This window comes from Coregonus clupeaformis, chromosome 35 (genome assembly GCF_020615455.1).
Source record: "Coregonus clupeaformis isolate EN_2021a chromosome 35, ASM2061545v1, whole genome shotgun sequence".
In the NCBI taxonomy this organism is placed as follows: domain Eukaryota; kingdom Metazoa; phylum Chordata; class Actinopteri; order Salmoniformes; family Salmonidae; genus Coregonus; species Coregonus clupeaformis.
The window spans coordinates 29801005-29828389 of NC_059226.1; the positions used below are offsets into that span (position 1 = coordinate 29801005).

General features: G+C 43.9%; 1 pseudogene; it reads left to right on the forward strand.

The window, feature by feature from the left end:
- The first annotated feature begins 246 nt into the window (after positions 1–246).
- The window catches only part of LOC123482568, a 37505-nt pseudogene continuing 10366 nt past the window's right edge, over positions 247–27385 (forward strand).

Below are 27385 nucleotides of genomic sequence, written 5' to 3' on the forward strand. Positions count from 1 at the left end.
ATCTTTTATGTTCAAGATGTAGGATTTCTTAGGATGACTTTGATTATTTATTTATTCCACTTCTCTTGTGTGATAGTGCCAATATTTTAGGCGAAACTGCTCAGCTTGCTCGGAAATTCATGTTGCTTTATTGTAGCTCCCTTTCGCCTTTGAAATGTAGCCTTTGAAAAGCCCAGCTCTTTTTTAAAAGTCTGAACTCTTCTTCTCTGTCTCTCCCTCTTCTTCTCTGTTCTGTTCTGCAGCCCCTCACCACATATTTCCGACGTTCCACACGCCCATCCCGATTGACATGCGTCACCATGAGGGAAGATACCACTATGAACCACACACCCTACATGCCATGCATGGGTAAGTCTTCTTCAGGCTGGTTTCTACTGTATACACAAGCTGTTTACACGAATAGATAGCCATTAGCTATTAGATAGCCTTGTTTTAGCCAACACTGCATAGCATTTAAAGGGCAACCTTCCCTTTAAAGGATGAGAGTAAAAGTGTTGGCCAGATTTGATATCACAGATGAAATATTATTATCTTTAAAAAGTACAATTTACTATCCAATGTCAGTTAATAAAGAATGTTAACATTTTTCCTCACATCTCTCATTTCCTATAACAGTTGATGATTATGGGGGACAGCTTTACTTTTTTGCCAGGTATCAACCTATAGGCCTGTGGCCAGCCAATACACATCCTCTTTCCATTAGTTAGCTATACAGTGCTGGATCCATCACAAATGACATGACGCACACACACACACATACAAACACAACCTTTCCCCCTCTACCTAGAACAGTCCTTTATGTTCATTACTGTTATAGTGGACCTAATCTGTTTGGGCCCAAGAAAACAACATAATTACGCTCTCACACAGTACAGAGGTCACCAATACAGTATAGTAATTGGTTCTATGATGGTTACATGTACAGGAATTCAACTTTCAGGTTACTGTGCAGTCCGTTGGATAATTAGCTTGGTTAGTAGTGACCATGATTGGTTTGGTAGCAACATCTCAGTTATTTAACATTTGAAATTGAACCAGAACGTTTTTGACTTTGCTATAGTATAGACTATCTTTATCTTAAAAACGATAGTAGTAAAACACAAAAAAAGTCAATAGAATTCTGGAAATAGTGTTCAGCTTCATTTCCATTTAAATTCAGTAGATTTGATGGTGATACATATTGTTTGCCTGGCTTCAGCAGGGCTATTTATCACAGAACTAGGGAAGTAGAGGGGGAGAAAAACCTGTCTCTACACACGGCCACCTTGATTAATGTGATTTGATCTTGACAGTGGACCCCTAATTCATCAAGACCTTGATCTAGCTGTCTTTCCCCGTGCCTGTGCCAAATTCACTCTAATTACAGGAACATTGCACAGCAAATTAAGTGTGGTGTCATTTGTCGAGGAGACGCGGCAGTCAGGCCCACTTTATTATACGCTGGTGGCTGCATGTCAGAGGTCCCCTGCTTGATTGTCTAACATGACATCTCCATACAGTCCCCTTTATCATTGTTTGCATATAACATAATGAGAGGGATGGTTATTTTGTCACAGCTGTCAGCAAAGTGGGGAGGAAGCGGCGGCAGTGGGGAGGAAGTAGGAAGGGGAAGAGTAGCTTAGAGTCTCTCTTCTTCTGGGGTTTTTCTACTGTATGGAGGGAGAGATTTTTCATCACTGTCGAATGAGAGGACAGGAGCAGTCCTGGGCTCAAAGCAGTGGTTCGGCTACAGACAGAGAACAGTGGGGATGGGGATAGCTAACCTCCTTTGCCGTGCGTGTAGCGATGCAGAAGCTTGGACTGAAGCGATGATATAAACCACCCACATGGAGTGTGCGCGTTGACACAAGCTGTCCGAGCTCTCATGACACTATGACAAATCATCGCTGTTCTAGAAACCTCCAAAAAACTTTTATGAGTTGAGTTTTTCACTCGAAGACCTGTTGTAAGAGACAACCACAGCTACAGCATAGTTAGGTACTTTCCAATGAATGACAATTCAGAGAGAATTATGACATCATTTTAACATGCGTTATTCCCAGAGAGAATCATTTATTACCTCTATCAATAGGATCATTAGAACAAAGTGCACAAGTTGTGGCCTGAACAGAGGCAAGACATTCAGTTTCTTTCGATGTTTTCGCTCCCATCCTGAGTCTCCCAAACTAGGGGAAGAAAACAATACCGTGCCTCAGTCTGCCCATTATTATCTATGAGGAGGAGGATTGCGTCTAGTCTACCAAACAGCCCAGGGCTATAAGATCAGATCAAGTCACTGACAGAGGCTGCCAGTGAGTGCAACACTCCCATTAATATCCTAACATTGCAGCTTCTGGCTCTGTTGCTCTGTGACTTCAGTTCTAAAAACTCTATAATCGCTGTCACATTCCCATCTCCCATCTGTTTGTTAAGAGCTGTCAGGAACAACTTTGCAGAGATGACTTGTTTGGTTGATTGGTAAAGTGTTGTCAGCCCTGAAGGTACATATTTAAGAGGCTAATCATGTAGTTTCTTCCCAAAGTGGATCGCTATGGGTCTGGCAAGCGAGACTATTAATAATGTCATCATGGCAGTACTGTTTCTACAGTTGTACCTTTCAGCTGTAGTTTTAAACACAACAATTAGTGGATGTTTTAATAATCGGCAAATAATGCTACAGGTTGGCCAGCTTTCCCAGTAGGTAGCAATGCTGAGCTGACCAGAGTCAACAAAGGATGGTTGTGTCCACAGAAATATTGATATGTTACCATTCCGTTGTTTAAACCTCCTAATTCAATGAACTGTTTGTTGTAAGTAATTTTTCCCCTCTTTCTGCATATGTGGAACTGCTGAAAGTATTGTATGTTAAGTTTAAGCCCAAACCATCCATATCATGTTGCAGTCCAGGCCCATATACAGTGGGGAAAAAAAAGTATTTAGTCAGCCACCAATTGTGCAAGTTCTCCCACTTAAAAAGATGAGAGAGTCCTGTAATTTTCATCATAGGTACAGTCAACTATGACAGACAAAATGAGAATTTTTTTTCCAGAAAATCACATTGTAGGATTTTTTAATGAATTTATTTGCAAATTATGGTGGAAAATAAGTATTTGGTCAATAACAAAAGTTTCTCAATACTTTGTTATATACGCTTTGTTGGCAATGACACAGGTCAAACGTTTTCTGTAAGTCTTCACAAGGTTTTCACACACTGTTGCTGGTATTTTGGCCCATTCCTCCATGCAGATCTCCCTCTAGAGCAGTGATGTTTTGGGGCGTCGCTGGGCAACACGGACTTTCAACTCCCCTCCAAAGATTTTCTATGGTGTTGAGATCTGGAGACTGGCTAGGCCACTCCAGGACCTTGGAAATGCTTTCTGACGAAGCCACTCCTTCGTTGCTCGGGCAGTGTGTTTGGGATCATTGTCATGCGAAAGACCCAGCCACGTTTCATCTTCAATGCCCTTGCTGATGGAAGGAGGTTTTCACTCAAAATCTCACGATACATGGCCCCATTCATTCTTTCCTTTACATGGATCAGTCGTCCTGGTCCCTTTGCAGAAAACAGTCCCAAAGCATGATGTTTCCACCCCCATGCTTCACAGTAGGTATGGTGATCTTTGGATTGCAACTGAGCATTCTTTGTCCTCCAAACACGACGAGTTGAGCTTTTACCAAAAAGTTATATTTTGGTTTCATCTGACCATATGACATTCTCCCAATCCTCTTCTGGATCATCCAAATGCACTCTAGCAAACTTCAGACGGGCCTGGACATCTACTGGCTTAAGCAGGGGGACACGTCTTGCACTGCATCATTTTCATCATAGGTACACGTCAACTATGACAGACAAATTGAGGAAAAAAATCCAGAAAATCACATTGTAGGATTTTTAACGAATTTATTTGCAAATTATGGTGGAAAATAAGTATTTGGTCACCTACAAACAAGCAAGATTTCTGGCTCTCACAGACCTGTAACTTCTTCTTTAAGAGGCTCCTCTGTCCTCCACTCGTTACCTGTATTAATGGCACCTGTTTGAACTTGTTATCAGTATAAAAGACACCTGTCCACAACCTCAAACAGTCACACTCCAAACTCCACTATGGCTAAGACCAAAGAGCTGTCAAAGGACACCAGAAACAAAATTGTAGACTTGTACCAGGCTGGGAAGACTGAATCTGCAATAGGTAAGCAGCTTGGTTTGAAGAAATCAACTGTGGGAGCAATTATTAGGAAATGGAAGACATACAAGACCACTGATAATCTCCTCGATCTGGGGCTCCACGCAAGATCTCACCCTGTGGGGTCAAAATGATCACAAGAACGGTGAGCAAAAATCCCAGAACCACACGGGTGGACCTAGTGAATGACCTGCAGAGAGCTGGGACCAAAGTAACAAAGCCTACCATCAGTAACACACTACGCCAGGGACTCAAATCCTGCAGTGTGTAAGACGTGTCCCCCTGCTTAAGCCAGTAGATGTCCAGGCCCGTCTGAAGTTTGCTAGAGTGCATTTGGATGATCCAGAAGAGGATTGGGAGAATGTCATATGGTCAGATGAAACCAAAATATAACTTTTTGGTAAAAGTCTCAACTCGTCGTGTTTGGAGGACAAAGAATGCTCAGTTGCATCCAAAGATCACCATACCTACTGTGAAGCATGGGGGTGGAAACATCATGCTTTGGGGCTGTTTTTTCTGCAAAGGGTCCAGGACGACTGATCCATGTAAAGGAAAGAATGAATGGGGCCATGTACCTCGTGAGATTTGAGTGAAAAATCCTTCCATCAGCAAGGGCATTGAAGATGAAACGTGGCTGGGTCTTTTTCAGCATGACAATGATCCCAAACACACTGCCCGGGTCAACGAAGGAGTGGCTTCGTAAGAAGCATTTCAAGGTCCTGGAGGCTAGCTAGTCTCCAGATCTCAACACCATAGAAAATCTTTGGAGGGAGTTGAAAGTCCGTGTTGCCCAGCGACAGCCCAAAACATCACTGCTCTAGAGGGAGATCCGCATGGAGGAATGGGCCAAAATACCAGCAACAGTGGGAAAACCTGTGAAGACTTACAGAAAACGTTTGACCTGTGTCATTGCTAACAAAGCGTATATAACAAAGTATTGAGAAACTTTTGTTATTGACCAAATACTATTTTCCACCATAATTTGCAAATAAACTCATTAAAAATCCTACAATGTGATTTTCTGGAAAAAAAATTCTCATTTTGTCTGTCATAGTTGACGGTACCTATGATGAAAATTACAGGCCTCCTCATCTTTTTTAAGTGGGAGAACTTGCACAATGGTGACTGACTAAATACTTTTTTCCCACTGTAAATCTACAGCAGTAGTTCATTCCAGCCCTGCAATGGACAATGTGATTTATCTAAATCACAGCTCCAGCCCCTAGAGGTAGCTACAGAGGAGACACCGTCACATTGTAATTAATCTCTAGTGTCGCTCACCGCAACGCCCAACGAGGGACAGAACACACACACACACACACACACACACACACACACACACACACACACACACACACACACACACACACACGCACACACACCAGCACCACACACACACACACACACACACACACACACACACACACACACACACACACACACATACCAGCCATACATGCACCACACAGCACAAAGCAACACACACACACACACACACACACAATTATCCACACTTCATTATACAAATGATATCTTATATTGAGCACACTTTAAATCCAGACAGCCAAAATAAAACCAACGTCAACTGAACAGCAGGGGGATAACATATACTTACAGTACAGTAGAATTAGGTGTCTGCGGAGGAGAGGTGTAAATGAAATCAGGTTCAATTACCCAAAGTGTTTCAGACAGGACACTAAGTGGACTAATTAGAACAAGTATACAACTGCTCCAGCTTTAGCTCGCTCTGTTGGGACTGTGTAGGCTAGGCTAGGCTAGGCAACTCGTTGGTCTGGTCCTGCATTGTGCAAGCTAACAGCCAGGGCAGGACTGACGGAGCCTCCTCCTCAGCAGGGCGACTGAGGTGAGAACCCCACAGCTTCCCTGATCTCACACCACCGGCGCCAGGCCCAGAAGATTACGCTCCACAGCCTGGCATTGTATGTTTGAAGCTCCGGTCGCATCTGAAGCCCTGGCCTCCGCATAGTAATGATGAAACCATTCCAAGAGAGGGCCTTAAACATTTGAATATTGCGTTACTTATTTAGGGGGTGCTCTCTCTACATCGTATCATTTTAAGTAAAGGCCTACTGTTCTTTATCGACAAGGAAGTTTTGTTTGAGTTAACTGATGACTGCTGGCTAAAGAAATCAGTATAAAGGCCATTAGTTAAATCTATTCAGGTCATGATCTTGGGATGGGACTGTGCCTGATGTAGGTGCTTGCTATTGTTATGATATAACGAACATCTCAGGTCCTATGCCAAATAGCTTTCTGTAACCCTGGCAACCCCAAGGTTTTCTATGACAAGGTCTTGTCTGTTCATGCAGATGAAGTAGTTAATAGTTAATAGTGGTGCGAGGGTTTATAACGTTGAGGCATTCGAACTATCAATCAGATCGGTATCTCCTTCGAATCAAACAATAGGTCTTGCTTCATTCGTGATGCAATCACACTGTATTGCTGCAATAGAATACACCGTTGGTTTATTTTTCAAGTCGCAATTGTACATATCTGTTTGGCTCTACTGGACCTAGTAGACTGCTTCCCATGGTAGAGGTAGACTCAGGGAGATGAAAAGGTCTGTGGCTAAAGGCCCAGAGCGACTGACTGGCATTGCCAACAAATTAGCTATAGGCAGATAAGAGCATTTTGCAGCAGGTTCCAGTCCATAATATCATGTTGAAGTTTTAAGTTGCCCAGTAATCCAAAGGCTTTCTTTGTATGGAATGCCTGTTTCTTCTCAGGCCTCCAGACTGAGAGCCCTTTATGGTCATCTGTTAGCTAGGGCCCATGGCAGAAAGTTGGCTCATGGCAGAAAGTTGGCTTTGGGACAAGCCTTGGTCGTCTGGGGCATTTACTGGAAACGGAGTGGACTCACTTTGGCTCAAGCACAGACCAACCAGCCCCTAGAGACAGACAGTACTAGGGATAACTGAGAGATTGAGGTCAACCTGGGTCCGTATTCAAAAAGCATCAAAGAAGGTGTGCAAATAGATGAAGATTCCAACTTCAGACACTATACAGTACAATCGCTTCTCATTGGGTGACTAGGGAAGCTCCAAGCATAAGGTTTTGTGAAATTAACGCCTTCAGTCTGGGTATATCTATATTTGAATGGAGATAGTGTGTACTAGTTTCTGGTGTGCTGGATGAAAATCAGTCTGGTGTCTCCTGCATAGTGTATAGTCTAGCTTTCCAGACTCATGGCTCCACCCCCAGAGGTTCAAGACATACAGTGGCTGTGGGAAGAGACTACCTGGTGCATGCTACTGTATCCTCTGGTCTTCAGCCTGTCAGAGGGTCTGTCTGGACAGCTAGCAGCAACCAGGCAGGAGACACACCCCTCATTGACATGCCATGAGTTCCTCACTTTCTCCTCTCCAGGTCAGGATAGAACTCATATCAGATACAGTGTGACTATCTTCAGTATCATCCATGTCTGGGGTTAAAGGAACAATCCTTGATATGACCCCAAAGGAACTTGCGAGGTATGAGGTTATGTTACAGTGTATTTGTTTGTGGATGAGGTAACTTAGGGTAAATTAGTGTGACATCAGGTAATGCCTTAGGGATGTAATATCATTATATTGATGGTTGCGTGTCAGTACTATATGATGTGTAACACACACACACACACACACACACACACACACACACAGTCTGCTCCATGACCCCAACTCACAGGAAACCTCTGCCGCAACCTATTTCCAGATCAAAGCCCTGATAGGATAAGGAATGACCTGCATCCCAAATGGCATCCTATTCACTATATAGTGCACTACTTTTGACCTGGGCCCATAGTCACCAGGGGATAGGTGCCATCTGGGATGCAGACCATGAATTTTAGACATTGTCTCATTCTCATTCCAGTCTATACACACAGAGCAAGGAGACAGAGCATATCAGATTCACCTTAGATTCATTATTCAGGCTTAGACCTGGCTGGTTGATGACACCTGGCCTGCCTGCAGAGTTTATAGAAACGTCTCAGGTGTGTGTGTGAACGAGTGCTCTGACTGCATCGAGACACAGCATGGTCTGCACCACTCTGTAGTGTCAGATGGAAAAATGGTTAGGCCTTAGGCTATGTCATGTAAGGACCTAAGTCAGGTGAGATGCAGCAAAGGGTCCCGTTGTTTTACTTTAATTTGTAACTGTTTTTCTTTCCATTGTAACTTAGAGAAATCACAGGTACTTGAGATGTCTGGATGAAAGAAACTGTTCAAAAGTTTCCGTCTGTCACAAGAGACTAACAATGCCATGGACCAGTGTGTGCATGAACTAAGATGATAACGCTCTCTCTCTCTCTCTTCTCTCTCTCTCTCTCTCCCTCTCTCCTCTTCCTTCTCTCTCTCTCCTCTCTCTCTCTCTCTCTCTCTCTCTCTCTCTCTCTCTCTCTCTCTCTCTCTCTCTCTCTCTCTCTCTCTCCCTCTCTCTCTCTCTCCCCTCTCTCCCTCTCTCTCTCCTCTCTCCCTTCTCAGTCCTGGACTAGGTGGCAGCCCGATCATGTCAGACATCTCTCTGATCCGTCTGTCCCCCACGCAGCCGGGACGGGGAGTCGCCCTTCAGCCCCCACTCACCCCTACTTTAACCCCCACATGGAGCACTACTTCCGCTCCATTCACAGCAGCCCAACCCTGTCCATGATCTCTGCAGCCGGGACTCAGCCCTGCAGACTGTGAGTTCAACTGCATGTCTAGATTGTCCACATCCAAGGTCATTCACTGCGATGAGCATCACCTTACAATGTGGATCCCAATAGATGGAATTGTGTCATTGATCTATTACTGAAAGCTTGGTGGAGAATTGAAGGATTAGAACTTAAAATAAAATAAATAAATAGGTCATTTAGCAGTCGCACTTACCCAGAGCGATCAGGAGAATCAGGTTAAGTGCTTTGCTCAAGATCGACAGATTTTTCACTTGAGTCGGCTCGGGATTAGAACCAGCGACCTTTGGTTACTGGTACCACGCTCTTAACCACTAAGCTACCTGCCGCCTCTGTCTGACACTTCTGAGGATTATGCAATTGTTTTCAGTGTGGAGAGATTTGCTGTTGTGATTGCTATAAACAGCATGTTTGAGTAGGTATACAGATTAGGTTAGACACATAGAGCAGGTCCTACACCATTGCATGAATTAGTCTTACATGCTAAATATTGCTCTTTGTGAAGCTCTGACCTCCTCTTCTCGCCACATGTTCAATATACCAAGGGGGTTATTGGAAAGCCATGGAAATGTATCAAACAAAACAGTCCCAATGGAACACCCCCCAAATTTCCCCCATTTACTAGAGCGACGTGATGACAACTTCTTTTCAGAGCTGAATTACAATAACGGGTGGAGGCGAGGAGCCAGAATAGGAAATAAATCACCTTTTAACATTCTGTCAAGAGGTAATGTGGTCCTGCTTTTAAAGTTAAATAAGCAGTGCAGGGTTGGAGATCTCGCAGTGATAAAGCTATGAAAGAGGAAGAAAATTAAGGAGGTTATTTTGGGTTGAGGGAATGCAAATGGTTTGGAGAGAGAGGAGAGACGCCTTGATTTCATTGAGAGAAGGTGGACGTTTAGTTTGACATTTGATGTTCCCATGTGACCCTTTTCAAAAAACAACTGTTATATCTTCTAGGACTTTTAATAGGACAAACTGTGTTTCAGTCTGGATTTTGTTCTGAATTACAATTTTTCTATTAAAACTGATTTTATATGGAATACTACTAGTAGAAATGTGAAATGGTTTCAGGAAATTGTCTTCCTAGTCGCTGGCCCAACACATATAACAGAGGTATAACAGGCAGAGGTTCTGCTGCTATTTTCTTATTGCCGTTTCGGTGCTACAACACATTAGCAATGACATTAGCATTGACAGGCCTCGGGGATTCCTTTTGGGCCCAGTCTGCTGTGTTCTATTCCTCATTCACATTCTCTTTCTATGGACTTTCTGTTCATTTGATTGAAAAAAGAACAGTTGTGGTAGGGACAGCTCAGCTCTGCTCTGGACTTATCGGACTGCTTCAAAAGACATGTTCCTGGTTGTGCTGATCCAAAGTGACTCCCTCTCCATTTAAGTGGTTATGTGATCCAGGAGAGAGAGAGAAAGGGGAGAAAATAAAGGTCTGGTTCTGCTATATGAAGTCAGTACAAGCACATGTCTGTTCTCTTTTAGTGCAGCACTGCCTAATTGTGTCTGAAAGATCACTTACAGTGGGAGAGGTGACACATTAGGGGAGAGAGAGAGGAGAGCGGGAGAGCGAGAGAGAGAGAGAGAGAGAGCGGGAGAGCGAGAGAGAGAGAGAGAGAGAGAGAGAGAGAAGAGAGGAAGAGAGAGAGAGAGAGAGAGAGAGAGAGAGAGAGAGAGAGAGAGAGAGAGAGAGAGAGAGATAAAAGAGGAGCCCCTGCACCCCTGACCCAGACCATAAACAGAACAGACATTTCCTCCTAAATTCCTGGAGAAACAGATGGCATTGAAGCCTCTGGGACAGAGTGCTGATATTCACCAGCAGATATAGGCCATGTAAAACAAATTCCATATTCCACTCTTAGTTGCCCCTGACACTTTTAAAGGGCTTTACTGGGTGAAGATGTTAACAGCCTAACACCGTTGTTACTGTAGGATTCAGGGTGCTCCTTCAGGGGTGTGTGTGTGTGTGTGTGTGTGCGCGTGTTTGTGTTTTCAAAGAGAGAAACAGTGCAACTTCAGCCCCACCACTACTTTGCTTCTGAGTTGGAGGAAATGCCAGGAATGTGGAGTGCTCTCTCTCTCTCTCTTCTCTCTCTCTCTCTCTCTCTCTCCCTCTCCCCCTCCCTCTCCCCTCTTCTCCCTCTCCCTCTCCCTCTCCTCTCCCTCTCCCTCTCCCTCTCTCTCCCTCCTCTCCCCCCCCCCCCCCCCCCCCCCCCTCTCTCTCTCTCTCTCTCTCTCTCTCTCTCTCTCTCTCTCTCTCTCTCTCTCTCTCTCTCTCTCTCTCTCTCTCTCTCTCTCTCTCTCTCCTCTTTTTTTTTTTTTTTTTTTTTTTTTTTTTTTTTTTTTTCTCATCTCTGTCTGTCTGTCTGTCTGTCTGTCTCCTTAATCTGCAGGACTACTGACATGCCTCGCTTGCACATCACTAACCTCACTGCCCAGCCAGCCTGGCCTCCCACTCCCTCCCATTCCTTTCTGCCATCAATGACTGTGTCCCAAATGGCACTATATTCTCTAGTCCTGGTCAAAAGTAGTGCACTATATAGGGAATAGGATGCCCCATTTGGGATGTAGATAATCGTCTCCTAGGACAGTGCCATCATGCCAATCCTAACCCTAACCCTTTTAAATGGCTCTGGCCACTTGGTGAGACCAAGTAGACCAACCAGGGCGGAATCTGGAATCTGGAACGTCCTTTCTCTCCCCCTCACTCATTCTCTCTCTCTCTTCATCTCATTCCCTCCCTCATTCTCCCTAAACCTTCCTTCCTCTCCCTGCAATGTTCCTGTCTTCTCCTCACTCATCTCTCTCCCTCCTCTCTTCCTCCCTTCACTCATTCCCTCTCTCCTTCCTCTGCTCCTTCTCTTCTCCCTCATCTCCTTCTCTCCTCTCCTTCATCCCTCCTTCCTCTTCTTCATCTCCTCCTTCCTCTTCTTCTTCATCTCCCTCCTTCCTCTTCCCCTTCATCTCCTCCCTTCCTCTCCTCCTTCATCTCCTCCCCTTCCTCTTCCCTTTCTATCTCCTCCTTCCTCTTCCCTTTCATCTCCTCCTTCCCTTCTTCTTCATCTCCTCCTTCCTCTTCCTCCTTCATCTCCTCCTTCTCTCTCCTCCTTCATCTCTCCTTCATCTCCTCCTTCATCTCATCCTTCCCTCTTCTCCTTCCTTTCCTTCCCACTCCTTCCTCTTCTCCTTCATCTCCTCCTTCCTCTTCTCCTTCCTCTCCTCCTTTCCTCTTCTCCTTCATCTACTCCTTCCTCCTCTCCTTCATCCACTCCTTCCTCTTCTCCTTCATCTCCCTCTTTCCTCTTCCCCCTTCATCTCTTCCTCTCCTCCTTCATCTTCTCCTTCATCTCCTCCTTCATCTCATCCTTCCTCTTCTCTCCTTCCTCTCCTCCTTCCTCTTCTCCTTCATCTACTCCTTCCTCTTCTCCTTCTATCCACTCCTCTCTTCTCCTTCATCTCCTCCTTCCTCTTCTCCTTCATCTCCTCCTTCCTCTTCTTCTTAATCTCCTCCTTCCTCTTCCTCCTTCATTTCCTCCTTCCTCTCCTCCTTCATCTCCTCCTTCCCTCTCCTCCTTCATCTACTCCTTCCTCTTCCCCTTCATCTCCTCCTTCCTCCCCCTCTCCTTCATCTTCTCCTTCCTCTTCCCTTTCATCTCCCTCCTTCCTCTTCTTCTTCATCTCCCCTTCCTCTTCCCCTCTTCATCTCCTCCTTCCTCTCTCTTCTCCTTCATCTCCTCCTTCCTCTCCTCCTTCATCTCCTCCTTCCTCTTCTCCTTCTCTTCTCCTTCCTCTCCCTGCAAATGTGTCTCCTTTCTCTCCTCCTTCCTCTCCTCCTTCCTCTCCCTGTAAATGTCTGTCCCCTTTCTCTCCTTCCTCTCCACCCTGTTTCCCCTCCCTCTTGTGTCCCTCACTCATTCTCCTCCTTCCTCATTCCCCTGCAGTGGCGCATGAACACTTGAAAGAGCGGGTCTGTTTGGGTTGCCTCCCCTCCTGAGCCAGCCCTGCTGAGTACTACCACCTGATGGCCAGCCACCAACCCTACGGAGAGCTGCTGATGCAAGGGGGTGGGGCGGCAGTTGCACACCTGCCAGACTACATCACCCCCATGGATGGTGAGTTAGACTGGGACTACACAGAGGCCCTCCTCTTTACTGTATGTCTGTTGTATCTTCAGAACAGGTTTATACTGTCTGTGTGGGAAGGTGGAATTGTGTGTGTGGGGGGCATGCATGGGAACACAGTCCCAAAAGTGAAATAATCTTTACAATGTGTATTTGAGCTAAATTCCTGGTGATTTACAGTGGTCAGTTCACAGACTTTGCCAGTTCCCAGACTTCCATCCTTGGAAGTGTGTGGGTACGAATTGTAACATTCATTTTAGGGGGAAGATTTTATTTGTGTCCCCTGCCCTTACTCTGTTGGCATCAGTGTGTACTGTAGGCCTATAATATGGTGGCATTTTTTGTTGGAAGGTATGTCACTTTTTAAAAGCAACATGAGATTGCAACAACTCTCACCTTAGGAGAATGATGAAATCCAGATCAATGGAATTTAGGCACGCAGAACATAAAAAAGGCTTTTATACATTTTTCATTTCAAACAACTTCAAAGGGCCAGAAAGCCCTCAGGTACTGCAACCACAGTATAGGTTCAGTAAGTATTTCCCTCTCAAGTCTGTGCCAGGACATTCCATAAACAACAGACCTGATTGTACTGAGATGACATTTACTGGAGGAGGTTGCTCATTCAGAGGGGAGGAGGGGGACAGGGGGAGGAGGGGGTGATGCAGAGGGCACCTGGGTCGAAGTATGTTTAATTAATGAATGCCTACTCCATCCCTCAACTACCTCCCTGTCACCTTAAAGGGTAGTGGTGTCTAGGGAGAGACTGATTATTGTACACAGGGATAGTGTTACAGTACAGTAGACATTACCCATTAGGCTATAGTGTTAGTGGGACGGAACACGACATCAAAACCACCCTATACAGAAGCTTGGATATCAAACAAGTTCACTGTGTTCATATAACAGATAGGTTCAGATTAGGACAGGCACTGATATTCCCTTTCGCCTTTTACTGTATTGCTGCCATGACATTTACAGGAATCCCGACAGACGTTAAGGCAATAGGAAATACTGTAGGCCCTTATCCATCATCAAATGAGGCTCACAGCTACCAGTGTTTCTACTGTAGCTACTACCACTACTGCTTCCTCGGCCGATAAAACACACAACTCACCCCAGTGATGTCCGCCTCAAGCAGCTCACCCCTACGCTCCAAACACTCAGAGAAGGTGAGATCAGGCCCCTCTACTCAAGGTGAAGGATAGGATTTGATTTGACACACAGACGTGAGTTTTGCTACCTGTCCTGTACAAGTTAAATGATTGCTCTGAGGCTAGTCGGTCTACCTGGGTGTGCAGTGAGAGAGTGAACATTGTCCTCCAGTGTCTGAGTTGTGGCATCCAGCAGGCCGTGGTTCTGAATGAGCTGTTGTGTTGCATTGTGTCTGGGCCAAGCTTCTGCTTGCTCAGGCCAGCCAGGGGCATAGCAGCCAAAGGCCTCAGCCTGCTGTGCAGTAGAAAAACTGTCATAACTAACTCCCAAACAGTGAAATACACTGTGCAGACCTCTCTGTAGCCAGCTCTCCCAAGACAAAGGCTGTGTACTGTATGATGAATTTGGCTTGTTAGTAGTGTAATATCTATGTTACACAGAGAAACAATGGACCTTAACTACCAGGAGAACAGAGTTTAAATAAGACCACAGCCACTTTGGCTCATACAGCTTCTCCACCACTGAAGTCATAGTCCTCCTCATAGTGAAGTTAACCCAGCACAGATAGATTTGGCAATGTTAACATATGTTTCCCATGCCAATGAAGCCCTTACATTTACAATTGAAAATAGATACATTCCTCTGTCTCTCATAGTGAAGTTAACCAGAGAGATACATCCCTATGTCTCTCATAGTGAAGTTAACCAGCTTGACACATCCCTCTGTCTCTCATAGTGAAGTTAACCAGATATATACATCCCTCTGTCTCTCTTAGTGAACTCAGCCAAGGAAGCCTGGCCAGAGCAGGCTGGGAATGTGAGAGCCAGCCTTACCTAGTGACATGGCCACTCAGGTCTCAAGGCCAGCCCAGCCTCTGGAGGAGGAGGGGTCCAATCCACACACACAACCTAGCAGTCGGTCGTCCACACACACACCTAGCAGTCGGTCGCTGCCTGGTGCCTGGCTTGCTGACATAAATCACAGGGGGAAAAAGGAGGCGAGGGGCTGCGAGGGGAGGGGGACGAGGAGAGGTGAGGTGAGCGCCAGGCCCGGCTTTCCATTACCTCATTTATCAGGGGAAGTGGCACATTAATAAACACATCTCCCTGAGGTGAGCCGCGCCTAACACAGATAAATAAGGCTGCCATTTCTGAATGGCTTGTTCCAGTCACTGAAACTATAGAACCATTAATGCAATGTAAATACTAAGGGCTAAATTCACCTTTTCTTCTAGAATGAACCTGAGTTAGTAACTAGTTAACTACTGCTAAATTACAACACGATTCTCCAACGTGAACCCCCTCCCCCGATCATGTGCTCGAAGTTCTTTAACAGCTCATGTAAGACATTTATTTATATTAAGTCTCATAGCATAAATATCCCCTGAGAGACAGTGGTGGAGAGTCCATATCAGGGCTGGGGGTCAATTATTATTTAAAAGTGATTTTCATTTAAAATCAAAAAAATTGACAAGTTTTTTTAATAAATAGTTCCACTCCTCAGTTTATTGAGAAGTCATTGAAAATAGACACCTTTTTTTTTTTTAAATTGTTGTTATTTAAGTTTACTTCCTGAATTCACTGCCTTTAATTCGAATTGACCCAAGCCCTGGTCAATATGCTCCCAGGACGTTCGGAAAGTCCCAAAGCACTAAAACTGAGCACATGTGTGGTACTTATGGGACTGTATTGGATACTATTTAGAAATGACAGTTAGCCATTAGCTTCTGCCAAGAAAATGGCACAGGAAGCAAGAATCGTTATTCTCTGTGGTGGTAGCCTGAGTTTGATCAGGCCGAGGCACTGTTTGTGTAGAGCTGCTGGTGCAGTGCCTGGTGTTGGCACCATGTTATTGAGTCATTATGGGATATCCGGTTGCAGTGCCTTTGGTTATTACCCCACAGGTCCTAAGGACACTGTTGGTCTGGACCGGCTCCACTAATACCACTGCTAATGTCTAGCACCTGCTGAGCCCTGAACAACTGGCCGACTGGCTCTCCTGCTGACATCACTGGCGCCCTAGAGCAACAGACACCAGAAACAACAGATTACATATCACAGGAAATTAGAGAATAATCAGCTTTATGAATTTAATCTGTGATTTGGTGTATTATTAATTTTTTCAAAATGCCATTATCCATACAGTTTATTCTTCAAATATGTTTAAACAGCTGGTTACAGTAACTACTGTACTGGCTGGTAGCAAATTATACATAGTGGCAATTTTAATGAAGTAATTATTGGATAGTTATTACGAATTATCATCCTACATTGTCATTTTTCAAAGTAAGACCAGGTAGCTTAGGGACTAAAGATAAACTGTGACAAAATGTACAGTTATAAACCATGAACATAAGAGCGATCAAACACTTTGCATACATTTCAGTTTGAAATCAATTCTCTAAATTGGCCTCATTTACCAAAGTGAAGTACAGAATGTTTTCGATCTCAGTGAGATTTTTATCTGATTAATTAAAGTACATTATTTAGGCTTAGATTTATTATCCTTTACACTGAATCTTAATGAGGTCACCGTGGCCTATGTCTGCATCCCAAATGACACCCTATTCCCTACATAAGGCTCTGGTCAAAAAGTGGTGCACTATATAGGAAATAGGTTGCCATTTAGGATGCATGGATTCGGAAAGACACAGAGCGGAGATCTTTTCAAACAGAATAGAAGCCGTTTGTTATGCGCATTTTGTTTGATTTTAATTCTAGGTCGTGGTACATTGAAAATGTGTGTCACTAGGGCTCATTAAAGAAAGTTGTTTGAGGATTGTTGTTCGGTTTTTTATTTCCATCTTTCATCTCCATCCCGTATCTATCCTCTGCTTTATTTCCTTCCCCTGCTATAATTCTAGCACCGGATAAGAGATGAGTTTATTTTACCTGCAACAATATCTTCTGCCAGGCTCGGTTTCCATCACCTCAGACAAATTGTTTACTGTATTAGCTGGGAATCAATCTTGAGCACTTATTGAGTAGTGCTGCTCTACGTTCCAGGGGGTTTGGGTGTCGGAGGGAGGCTGCGTTAGCATCCATCACACAGTCCCAGGCTGGGCTAGAGGCTGGGCTGGGCTGGAGCGTTCCTCTAGGTCTGTCTCTCTCTCTGTAACTCCAGAAATAGCACAGAGTTGGGCAGGGTAGGATGGGATGGGGAAAATGACACAATGATAGTGAGAAAGAAAGATTGACTCGATAGATTTATTTTTGCCTATATTAAATTATTTTAAAAGTTGCAAACATTCTTAATATCTCACAGTGGTAAAGTGGGTGCCTCCCTTAGGGAGAGAGAGAGAGACACTGGGCTTTTGACTTGGCTAGAGGAACAATAAGGGGGGATAGGTGTAGGGGCAGAAAGCAGGTTACAGGGGCATAAAAAGTTTAAACTGATAGCCATTATAGATCACGATGTTGTGGATATACTGTATATATATATATATATATATGCAAACTACGACAATAAGTCTCTGCATACTTCAATCAGATGCAACTGGAGATATAGGCAAACTATGCCCAGCTGAGAGGAGAAGTTCAAAGGTTGTCAGACTAACGGTCTGTATGTGTCTGTGTTTCTTTCTCTTCCTCAGTGTCACGGTTCTCCAGTCCCAGACTGACCCCCAGGCTGAACAGAAAGCGAGCCCTGTCCATCTCTCCTCTCTCAGACGCCAGCATCGACCTGCAGACCATGATCCGTACCTCACCCAACTCTCTGGTGGCCTACATTAACAACTCACGCTCCAGCTCGGCAGCCAGCAGCTCCTACGGACACCTCTCTGTTGGAGGCATCAGGTACCCTAGCCAGTAACTAGTCAATATGTAGTAATAACTGATTGTTCAAACTTTTGATATAAGAATGCTTGGATAGGGTTAACTGATATACTGGTCACATGAATATGAACTCCACTTAAGTCACAAAGTTATACATGACTTGGACTTTACGGTGACCGTATATAGACCCACACCCGCGGTCACGAAGTCATGATGGCAGTCAAATTCCACGTGATCGTTTAGTCACACTAATTAGGCTTCTCCAAGCTCTGATGCTGCTGATGGGTCATTAGTAGCCTACCAAACTTGCTAACTGCCCGGTACTCAGCACTCTATTGTCCCTCTAATCACTCGACGCCAATGCAATATATAATCGAAAATCTAATCAAACACTTCATGAGAGCCCAGTGAGCTCATGTTGCGCAACATTTTTATAGGCTATGCAATTGCGTGAGAAAACAGAGTGATGGCCTCTATTAAAAAGACGAGGATCCCATCAGCTTCTATAGGCTAAGCCTACTATATTTTATTTCTCAACTTTTCCTAATATTAAGCACATTGCTTCTCTTTACAACAGGACTATAGCCTACCTGGCTGGCATGAAAATGAACCACGGGAAAAGCGTTTCTCCATTCGCTATTTCAAGTGCATAGATGACATGTATTTTTTTTCCGCTACCCCTGTTTCAACACAGGTGCATGATAATGGTCCATTCTAAATCTAAATAAATTTCACACATATATTATTTAGTATATGTAAAGACAAGATTAAATCAAGAATAGTATGATGGGTGAGAATATTAGCCTATCACTTGTGAATGATATATTATCACTTGTGAATGAATGATATATCACTTGTGAATGATATATTATCATTTGTGAATGATGCCCAGCTTAAGGGCAAGAAACAGCGCACGCTTTTTTGGCAACTTGTTCTAATCATAGTCCCACGCTCATGTAATGCCTAGTAGGCCTATACAGTGCATTCGAAAGCATTCAGATCCCTTGACTTTTTTCCACATTTTGTTACGTTACAGCCTTATTCTAAAATGGATTAAATAAATAAAAGAATCATCATCCAATCTACACACAATACCCCATAATTACAAAGCAAAAACAGGTTTTGAGAAATGTTTGCACATTTCTTACAAATAAAAAACAGAAATACCATAAGTATTCAGACCCTTTGCTATGAGAATCGAAATTGAGCTCAGGTGCATCCTGTTTCCATTGATCATGAGACGTTGAGATGTTTGAGATGTTTCTACAACTTGATTGGAGTCCACCTGTGGTACATTCAATTGATTGGACATGATTTGGAAAGTCACACACCTGTCTATATAAGGTCCCACAGTTGACAGTGCATGTCAGACCAAAAACCAAGCCATGAGGTCGTAGAGCTCCGAGACAGGATTATGTCGAGGCACAGATCTGGGGAAGGGTTCCAAAAAATGTCTGCAGCATTGAAGGTCCCCAAGAACACAGTGGCCTCCATCATTCTTAAATTGAAGAAGTTTGGAACCACCAAGACTCTTCCTAGAGCTGGCCGCCTGGCCAAACTGAGCAATCAGGGGAGAGTGCCATGGACAGGGAGGTGACCAAGAACCCGATGGTCACTCTGACAGCCCGCAGTTTGCCAAAGGCACCTAAAGGACTCTCAGACCATGAGAAACAAGATTCTCTGGTCTGATGAAACCAAGATTGAACTCTTTGGCCTGAATGCCAAGACGCCTGGAGGAAAACTGGCACCATCCCTACGGTGAAGCATGCGTGGTGGCAGCATCATGCTGTGGGGATGTTTTTTCAGTGGCAGGGACTGGGAGACTAGTTAGGATCGAGGGAAAGATGAACGGGCAAAGTAGTAGAGAACCTTGATGAAAACCTGCTCCAGAGCACTCAGGACCTCAGGGACTGAGGTGAAGGTTCACCTTCCAACAGGACAACGAACCCTAAGCGCACAGCCAAGACAACGGAGAGACAAGTCTCTGAATGTTTGGAGTGGCCGGGCCGGAGGGAATTACCCGATCAAATATCTCTGGAGAGACCCGAAAATAGCTGTGCAGCAACGCTCCCCATCCAACCTGACAGAGCTTGAGAGGATCTGCAGAGAAGAATGGGAGAAACTCCCAAATACAGGTGTGCCGAGTTTGTAGCGTCATACCCAAAGAAGACCTAGGCTGTAATCACTGCCAAAGGTGCTTCCAGCAAAGTCTTTTTTAGTTTTTATTTTTTATTTAACCTTTACTTTAACCAGGTAAGCCAGTTGAGAACAAGTTCTCATTTAACAACTGCGACCTGGCCAAAAATGATAAAAACAACAACACAGAGTTACATATGGGGTATGCAAACAAAACATAAAGTCAAAAATACAACAGAAAATATATATGCAGTGTGTACAAATGTAGCAAGTTAAGGTAAGGCAATAAATAGGCTATAGTGCAAAAGAATTACAGTTAGTATTAACACTGGAATGATAGATTAGTGCAAGAGATTATGTGCAAATAGAGATACTGGGGGTGCAAATGAGCAAAATAAATAAACAATATGGGGATGAGGAGTTGGGTGGAGCTTAATTTCAGATGGGCTGTGTACAGGTGCAGTGATCGTAAGGTGCTCTGACAACTGATGCTTAAAGTTAGTAAAGTACTGAGTAAGAAGGGTCTGAATACTTATGTAAATGTAATATTTTAGTTTTTTTCTAAAAACCTGTTTTTGCTTTGTCATGATGGGGTATGTGTGTAGATTGATGAGGGAAAACTATTTAATATGTTTTAGAATAAGGCTGTAATGCTTAACAAAATGTGGAAAAAGTCAAGGGGGTCGAATACTTTCCGAATGCACTGTATGTTTTGATAAGGTTTGTATCATAACCAAAGTGGCCAATTAACTTCTTAAAATGAAGCACATTAATCCACTTTACAAAACGGGTGTAGAGCCTAACTGGCATACACATACAGTAGCAGAGTTTCCAAGTTTGGGGAAGATAGTTTTTACCATAAAAATGCACCTTGTGTGATAAAAGTATTACATGCATAACCGACATTTTGTGGTCACTTTTGAGAATGGTGTTTTCCTGCTAATGGAACATTCGCACTTATAGCCTACTGCTGTGTGCGCATTGCTGTGCTTATAATGTGAAGAAATGGCCTAATAGTTTATCGAAATTTTTTTAGCTAAACGTTCTCATCTGTTGCGTCAGGCTCATTGCTTAAAACAGGTTTTGATGCTAGTAGTTGTATTAATTTGGGATCCTATCGCATCCACACAACGGTCCCAGACTATGTTTGGAATATTTGTTTTGTGAGACAGAATAGAAATGCTGAACTTTTGTACTATGGGGGATAGTAGATTGATATAGGCTAGTAAATGTGGACAGTTCCTCCATTATTTTCAATATGCGCCGCGGAATTGGATAAGGATTATACGCACAGTTGCGCCCCCGATGTGTCTGTTTCACTTGTAGCGAAGAAAGACCCGATCACTTGACAGTGAACCATGTGAGTAAGAGGTGCTTCATCACTGGAGTTATAATATTATATTCAGCCCAAGGGCAATAACGGTACTTTGATGCAAAAGGCAAGGAATTTTTTTCTTCTTTTCTGAAATAGACCACATTTTCTTCATATCAGAAATGTCTAAAATAAATAATGGATTTATTGTGATGTTGCAGGCTATATTACATGGATTTATTCGACTTTCTTAAATGTAGATGTTCTGAAGGTTTGAATCAGTGGCTTGTAGGCTATGCGTAGAAGCCCAGGAGATGCCTTAAATGTGTTTATGTTTATTAATGGTAAATTACCGTGAGACGGCAGTTATTTGCTTGACAAATCACCGAGCTGACAGAATTTCACATGACCGCCACAGCCTTATTCATGGCTGACAAATGTAATGACCGCCACAGCCTTATACAGTTGAAGTCGGAAGTTACATACACTTAGGTTGGAGTCATTAAACTCGTTTTTCAACCACTCCACAAATTTCTTGTTAACAAACTATAGTTTTGGCAAGTTGGTTAGGACATCTACTTTGTCGCATGACACAAGTAATTTTTCCAACAATTGTTTACAGACAGATTAGTTCACTTTTAATTCACTGTATCACAATTCCAGTGGGTCAGAAGTTTACATTCACTAGTTGACTGTGCATTTAAACAGCGGAAAATTCAGAAAATGATGTGTCATGGCTTTAAGCTTCTGATAGGCTAATTTACATAATTTGAGTCAATTGGAGTGTGTACTGGATGTATTTCAAGGCCTACCTTCAAACTCAGTGCCTCTTTGCTTGACATCATGGGAAAATCCAAAGAAATCAGCCGAGACCTCAGAAAAAATATTTCTGACCTCCACAAGTCTGGTTCATCCTTGCGGAGCAATTTCCAAATGCCTGAAGGTACCACGTTCATCTGTACAAACAATAGTACTGCAAGTATAAACACCATGGGACCACGCAGCCGTCATACCGCTCAGGAAGGGAGACGCTGTTCTGTCCCTAGAGATGAACGTACTTTGGTGCGAAAAGTGCAAATCAATCCCAGAACAACAGCAAAGGACCTTGTGAAGATGCTGGAGGAAACAGGTATAAAAGTATCTATATCCACAGTAAAACCTGAAAGGCGCTAACAAGGAAGAAGCCACTGCTCAAAACCGCAAAAGCCAGACTACGGTTTGCAACTGCACAGGGGGACAAAGATCTACTTTTCTGAGAAATGTCCTCTGGTCTGATGAAACAAAAATAGAACTGTTTGGCCATAATGACCATCGTTATGTTTGGAGGAAAAAGGGGGACCTTGCAAGCGGAAGAACACCATCCCAACCGTGTACAAGCACGGAGGTGGCAGCATCATGCTGTGGGGGGTGCTTTATGCAGGGGAGGGACTGGTGCACTTCACAAAATAGATGGCATCATGAGGAAGGAAAATTAGTGTGGATATATTGAAGCAACATCTCAAGACATCAGTCAGGAAGTTAAGCATTGGTCGCAAATGGGTCTTCCAAATGGACAATGACCCCAAGCATACTTCCAAAGCTCAGCGGAAAAATGGCTTAAGGACAACAAAGTCAAGAGTATTGGAGTGGCCATCACAAAGCCTGTACCTCAATCCTATAGAAAATCTGTGGGAGAACGAAAAAGTGTGTGGAGAAGGAGGCTACAAAAGACCAAGAAACTCTGTAGGAGGAAGCAAAATTACCCAACTTATTGTGGGAAGCTTGTGGAAGGCTGGCACCCGAAACGTTTTTGAACCTAAGTTAAACCATTTAAAGGCAAATGCTACCAAATACTAATTGGAAGTGTATGTAAAACTTTGACCCACTGGGAAATGTGATGAAGAAATAAAAGCGAAATAAAACCATCTCACTATTATTAACATTTACATTCTCAAATAAAGTGGGATCCTAACTGACCTAAGACAGGGAATTTTTATACGATTAAATGTCAGGAATTGGGGAAAAAGATTTAAATGTATTTGGTTAAGGTGTATGTAAACTTCCCACTTCAACTGTACATGACCATATATGACCAACATTGGGTAGGGGTGAAAAGTAGAGAATTTTAGAATAGGAGAGCGATTTACAGGAGCAGTATAAGTGTTGCTAAGGGCACATTGACATATTTTTTACTCTAGTCAGCTTCGAAGATTGAACTAGCAACCGATTGGTTACTGGTCAATACTTTAACCTCTAGGGTACTGGGGAAAGTGGAACTTGTGTACGTGGAGATCAGTGAATATCTCTCATGTGTTTTGTTGTCTGTGTTCAGTCCGTCTTACGTTTCCCACCACATCAACCTCATGGCCTACCAGCAGCTCCTGTCCCAGCAGAGAGGCAAGCCTATGCATTCCGGCCACACCCCCCCCCTCATCCAGCCCCGCCCACCCTCTCCAGTCGCCAGTCTTCCCGGGTCCCCTCGCCCCCCTCCTCACAGTCCACAACAATGGCTCACAGTCAAAGGTGAGACTGCTTCTTTTAATGGTGGTGTGCAAACCAGCTTTGATGTGGTGAAAGACTTTTTCCTTCAGTTTGTAGTTTTTCCTGAACTGTACCTAAATTGTCTGGGTAGAGGTAGATTTCTCATTATCATAACCGCCAAATGTGAGCCTTGACCTGTGGCCTTCTGGGGAATTCTGATTGAAAGGGATGTAATTCAAACCAGCATTACATCTACAGCTGTAAATTTTTCTTTCTGTGTTTGGTCTCAGTAAACGGTTTAAGATGATTTAAAACATCAGTATGAGTCCCCTCCCTCATCCATTGTATACATCCACTGTGGTTTGTGGTTCTTCTGCCAGTGCATTTATTATCATACCATTCACTGAAATGCCAAGTAACATACAATGAATAAAGGGATTGGGGACATTAAACCCCTCATTGCCCTTAACCCACACTGATCCCAACCCCACGGTTCTGTTTTCAGCCTACAGTAAACACAGAGGGATATTGAGGAGAAACAAAGTCTTCCTCTGATTAGGAACACTGTTGGGGGGTTTAGTGCAATCACAGAATCACAGTTTAGATGACTATTCAAACCAACTGCCAGATACCGCCTCGGCCTAGCTTATTGTAGAAGCATTGACTGTGTAGGTGGTGGGGTGTGCCTTCTCTTCCAGGGTTTCTCTAGGATTCAACTGGTTTGCACTGAAGCCTCAGGAGTGGGCTACTGTAGATGGATGGGATGTTTCATACTGTACTCACCCTCTCATTATAAAACACTTTAAATTGTTTTGTCTCTGTGGTGGCTCTCACCTCTGATATAAGGAATGTCTATTTGACTCTAGATTAATCCCAATTCCTTTTCTTTTCTCTTTACATTTCCTTTCTTTTTTTTTCTTTATCACTCCCTCCCCCCTCCCCCCCTCCTCCCCTCCCCTCCACCCCAAGATCAATGTGGGGACTCGGCAGTGAGCAGTACAGGTAATCCCATGATTACCAAGAGGTCAAAGGTGAAGACAGAGGTGGAGGTCGAGGCCCTGTCCCCATGTTCTCCGGTAAGAATCAGATAAATTATATTTAAAATATGATGAACCTGTTGCCCTGAAAGTGAAACAAGATGGGGTTGATAGGGATCTAAAGAGAAATGACATGTTGAGGGCAATGAAAAAATGATCAATTCTTTGCAACTGATGATTAAAAACAGCTTCTTGCTTTCCTTTCCTCTGCCATTCCTCCCCAAATATGCGAATTGACACGAGAGACCTCTGGGAACCAGCCAGTCCCCTGACCCCCTTTTCTTTCCTCTGGGCTACGGCTGAAAGAAGAAAAACTCTGTGTGATAAGAGAGCTTTGATCATTGATTGTTGCTCTCTCTTCTTTTTCCGGTAATACTGTAAAACACAGCACTCGTTTTAATGAAATATTGGACAGACTTATGATTGAGGGGCGCCAACCCCTCCACTTCAGAGGCAGGTTTGAGTTTGTGCTTGATGTATGGGGATGGGGGGGCAGCATAGCCTGTCTTGGGGCCAGTAGAATTGATGAAGATAGTGGGTGCAGAGATAAACATGCTGCAGTCAGCACATTGGAGCAGGGGAAGGGTGGGAGGCTGGCACTGTGGAGAGAGAGAGAGAGACCAGGGGATGGGCTGCACGTCACGAGCAAACACACACACAGCCTGCAGGCTCACTGGGAACTGTCAATGAATCCCTGCCTGGCCAGAAAAAAATGAACGCATCTGTCTTGATTAGCATGTACATTAGTCACTACTGTTCCTCCAGACAAGTCAATCTGGGCTATCTCGGATAATGTCAGGTATCCTCCCCACATCAGTAACAGTAATAGTTGAAGTGTTGTTGAGTAGAATTTCAGCATAGGAGGGTTAATGGCTTGTATTGGGTTAAAAGAAAAAATATTTCCGTGGACCGTAAGAAGAATGGACTATAAAGTATTCTTCTTCTCTTTCTCGTGTTCTTCTAACTCTAACAGGATCATCTAGGTGGGATGCTGGACCTGAAGGGGAGGACTTGATAAAGATGAAGTGCAAAGCATGAGCCAGAGATGGTGTATGAGACCAACTGCCAATGGGGAGGGGATGCTCCAGGGAGTACGACACGCAGGAACAACTGGTCCATGGGACAGAGGATGGGGACGGAGGGCGGAGGATGGGGACAGGGACAGGGGACAGGCATCAGACAAGCGTTTCCTTTTTGTTTAACTAGCTCAGAAAATGTCCCTGCGTGTTTAAAACAACCAACCTGGAGCCGGTTTCCTAAAAAGAGCATCTTAAGGCTGAAGCTAATCGTTAGAACCTATGGACTCTGGTAGTATGTTACCTGTGGTTCTAATGATGAAGACCTCTGGGCCCAGGGCCAAGAGCAGAGGAAGGTCGCTATCTAATGGTGCGTGGTGAGAGAGAGGAGGTCTGCCTGTCAGTGCAGCTGGAATAAGTCTAGAATAAATCCCATTGACCTCTAGGTCTATATGAGCTCCTAACCTCAGACCTCTGACCTTTGAAGCCCAACATAAAGCCGTCTGCCAGGAACACTAAACCCTAAACCCTCCCCTGATTTAGTCTCCACAGTAACCTCTAACAGACTAACAGAGTCCATATTTAGTGCGGCCTAAGACTGAGGCTTGTCAATAGACTTAAACTGAGGTCCTGTTTTATTATGCTTTCCTCCAGATAGCTACTGAGAGAGTCAAATGATTCCTTAGATACTGAGAGTCAAATGATTCATATAGATACTGATAGTCAAATGTTTTCCTTAGATACTGAGAGAGTCAAATGATTAATATAGATACTGAGAGTCAAATGATTCTATAGATACTGAGAGTCAAATGATTAATATAGATACTGAGAGTCAAATGATTCCTATAGATACTGAGAGTCAAATATGATTAATATAGATACTGAGAGTCAAAATGATTCCTATAGATACTGAGAGTCAAATGATTCATATAGATACCGATAGTCAAATGATTAATTGGTTGTTCACATAAGGTAAGCTTAGCTAAGTGTTTAGCCTCCATGAAACTGGGATTGTTTTACTCTATTGGACTTTTTGGCATGTAGAGTCTGGCAGTCGAGCAGGGGCATTCCAGGCCGTCAGTGAAGCAGAGAGAGGGGGCGCAGACAGAGAGAGAGACAGAGAGAGAGAGAGGGAGAGAGAGAAAGAGATGGGGGGGGGAGGGGGGCAGAGTGAGAGTGAGTGAGAGAGTGAGAGTGAGAGTGAGAGAGAGAGAGAGAGAGAGAGAGAGAGAGAGAGAGAGAGAGAGAGAGAGAGAGAGAGAGAGAGAGAGAGAGAGAGAGAGAGAGAGAGAGAGAGAGCACTGTGACACAGAGGAGCTCAGACTATGGCCTCCATTATCTGTCCTCATTGTTTCACTCAGTCACGACAGTTACACTCCAGCTGAACATTAGACCTCTCTGAGATCCTTCCTAATGATAGCCACACACACACAAACACACACACCCTCAAAATGATAGGCCAGGATGGTTTAGGTTAGGCAGTTACGGACAAAGAGCTGCTTGTCTGAGAGAGAGCAGTCAACGCACG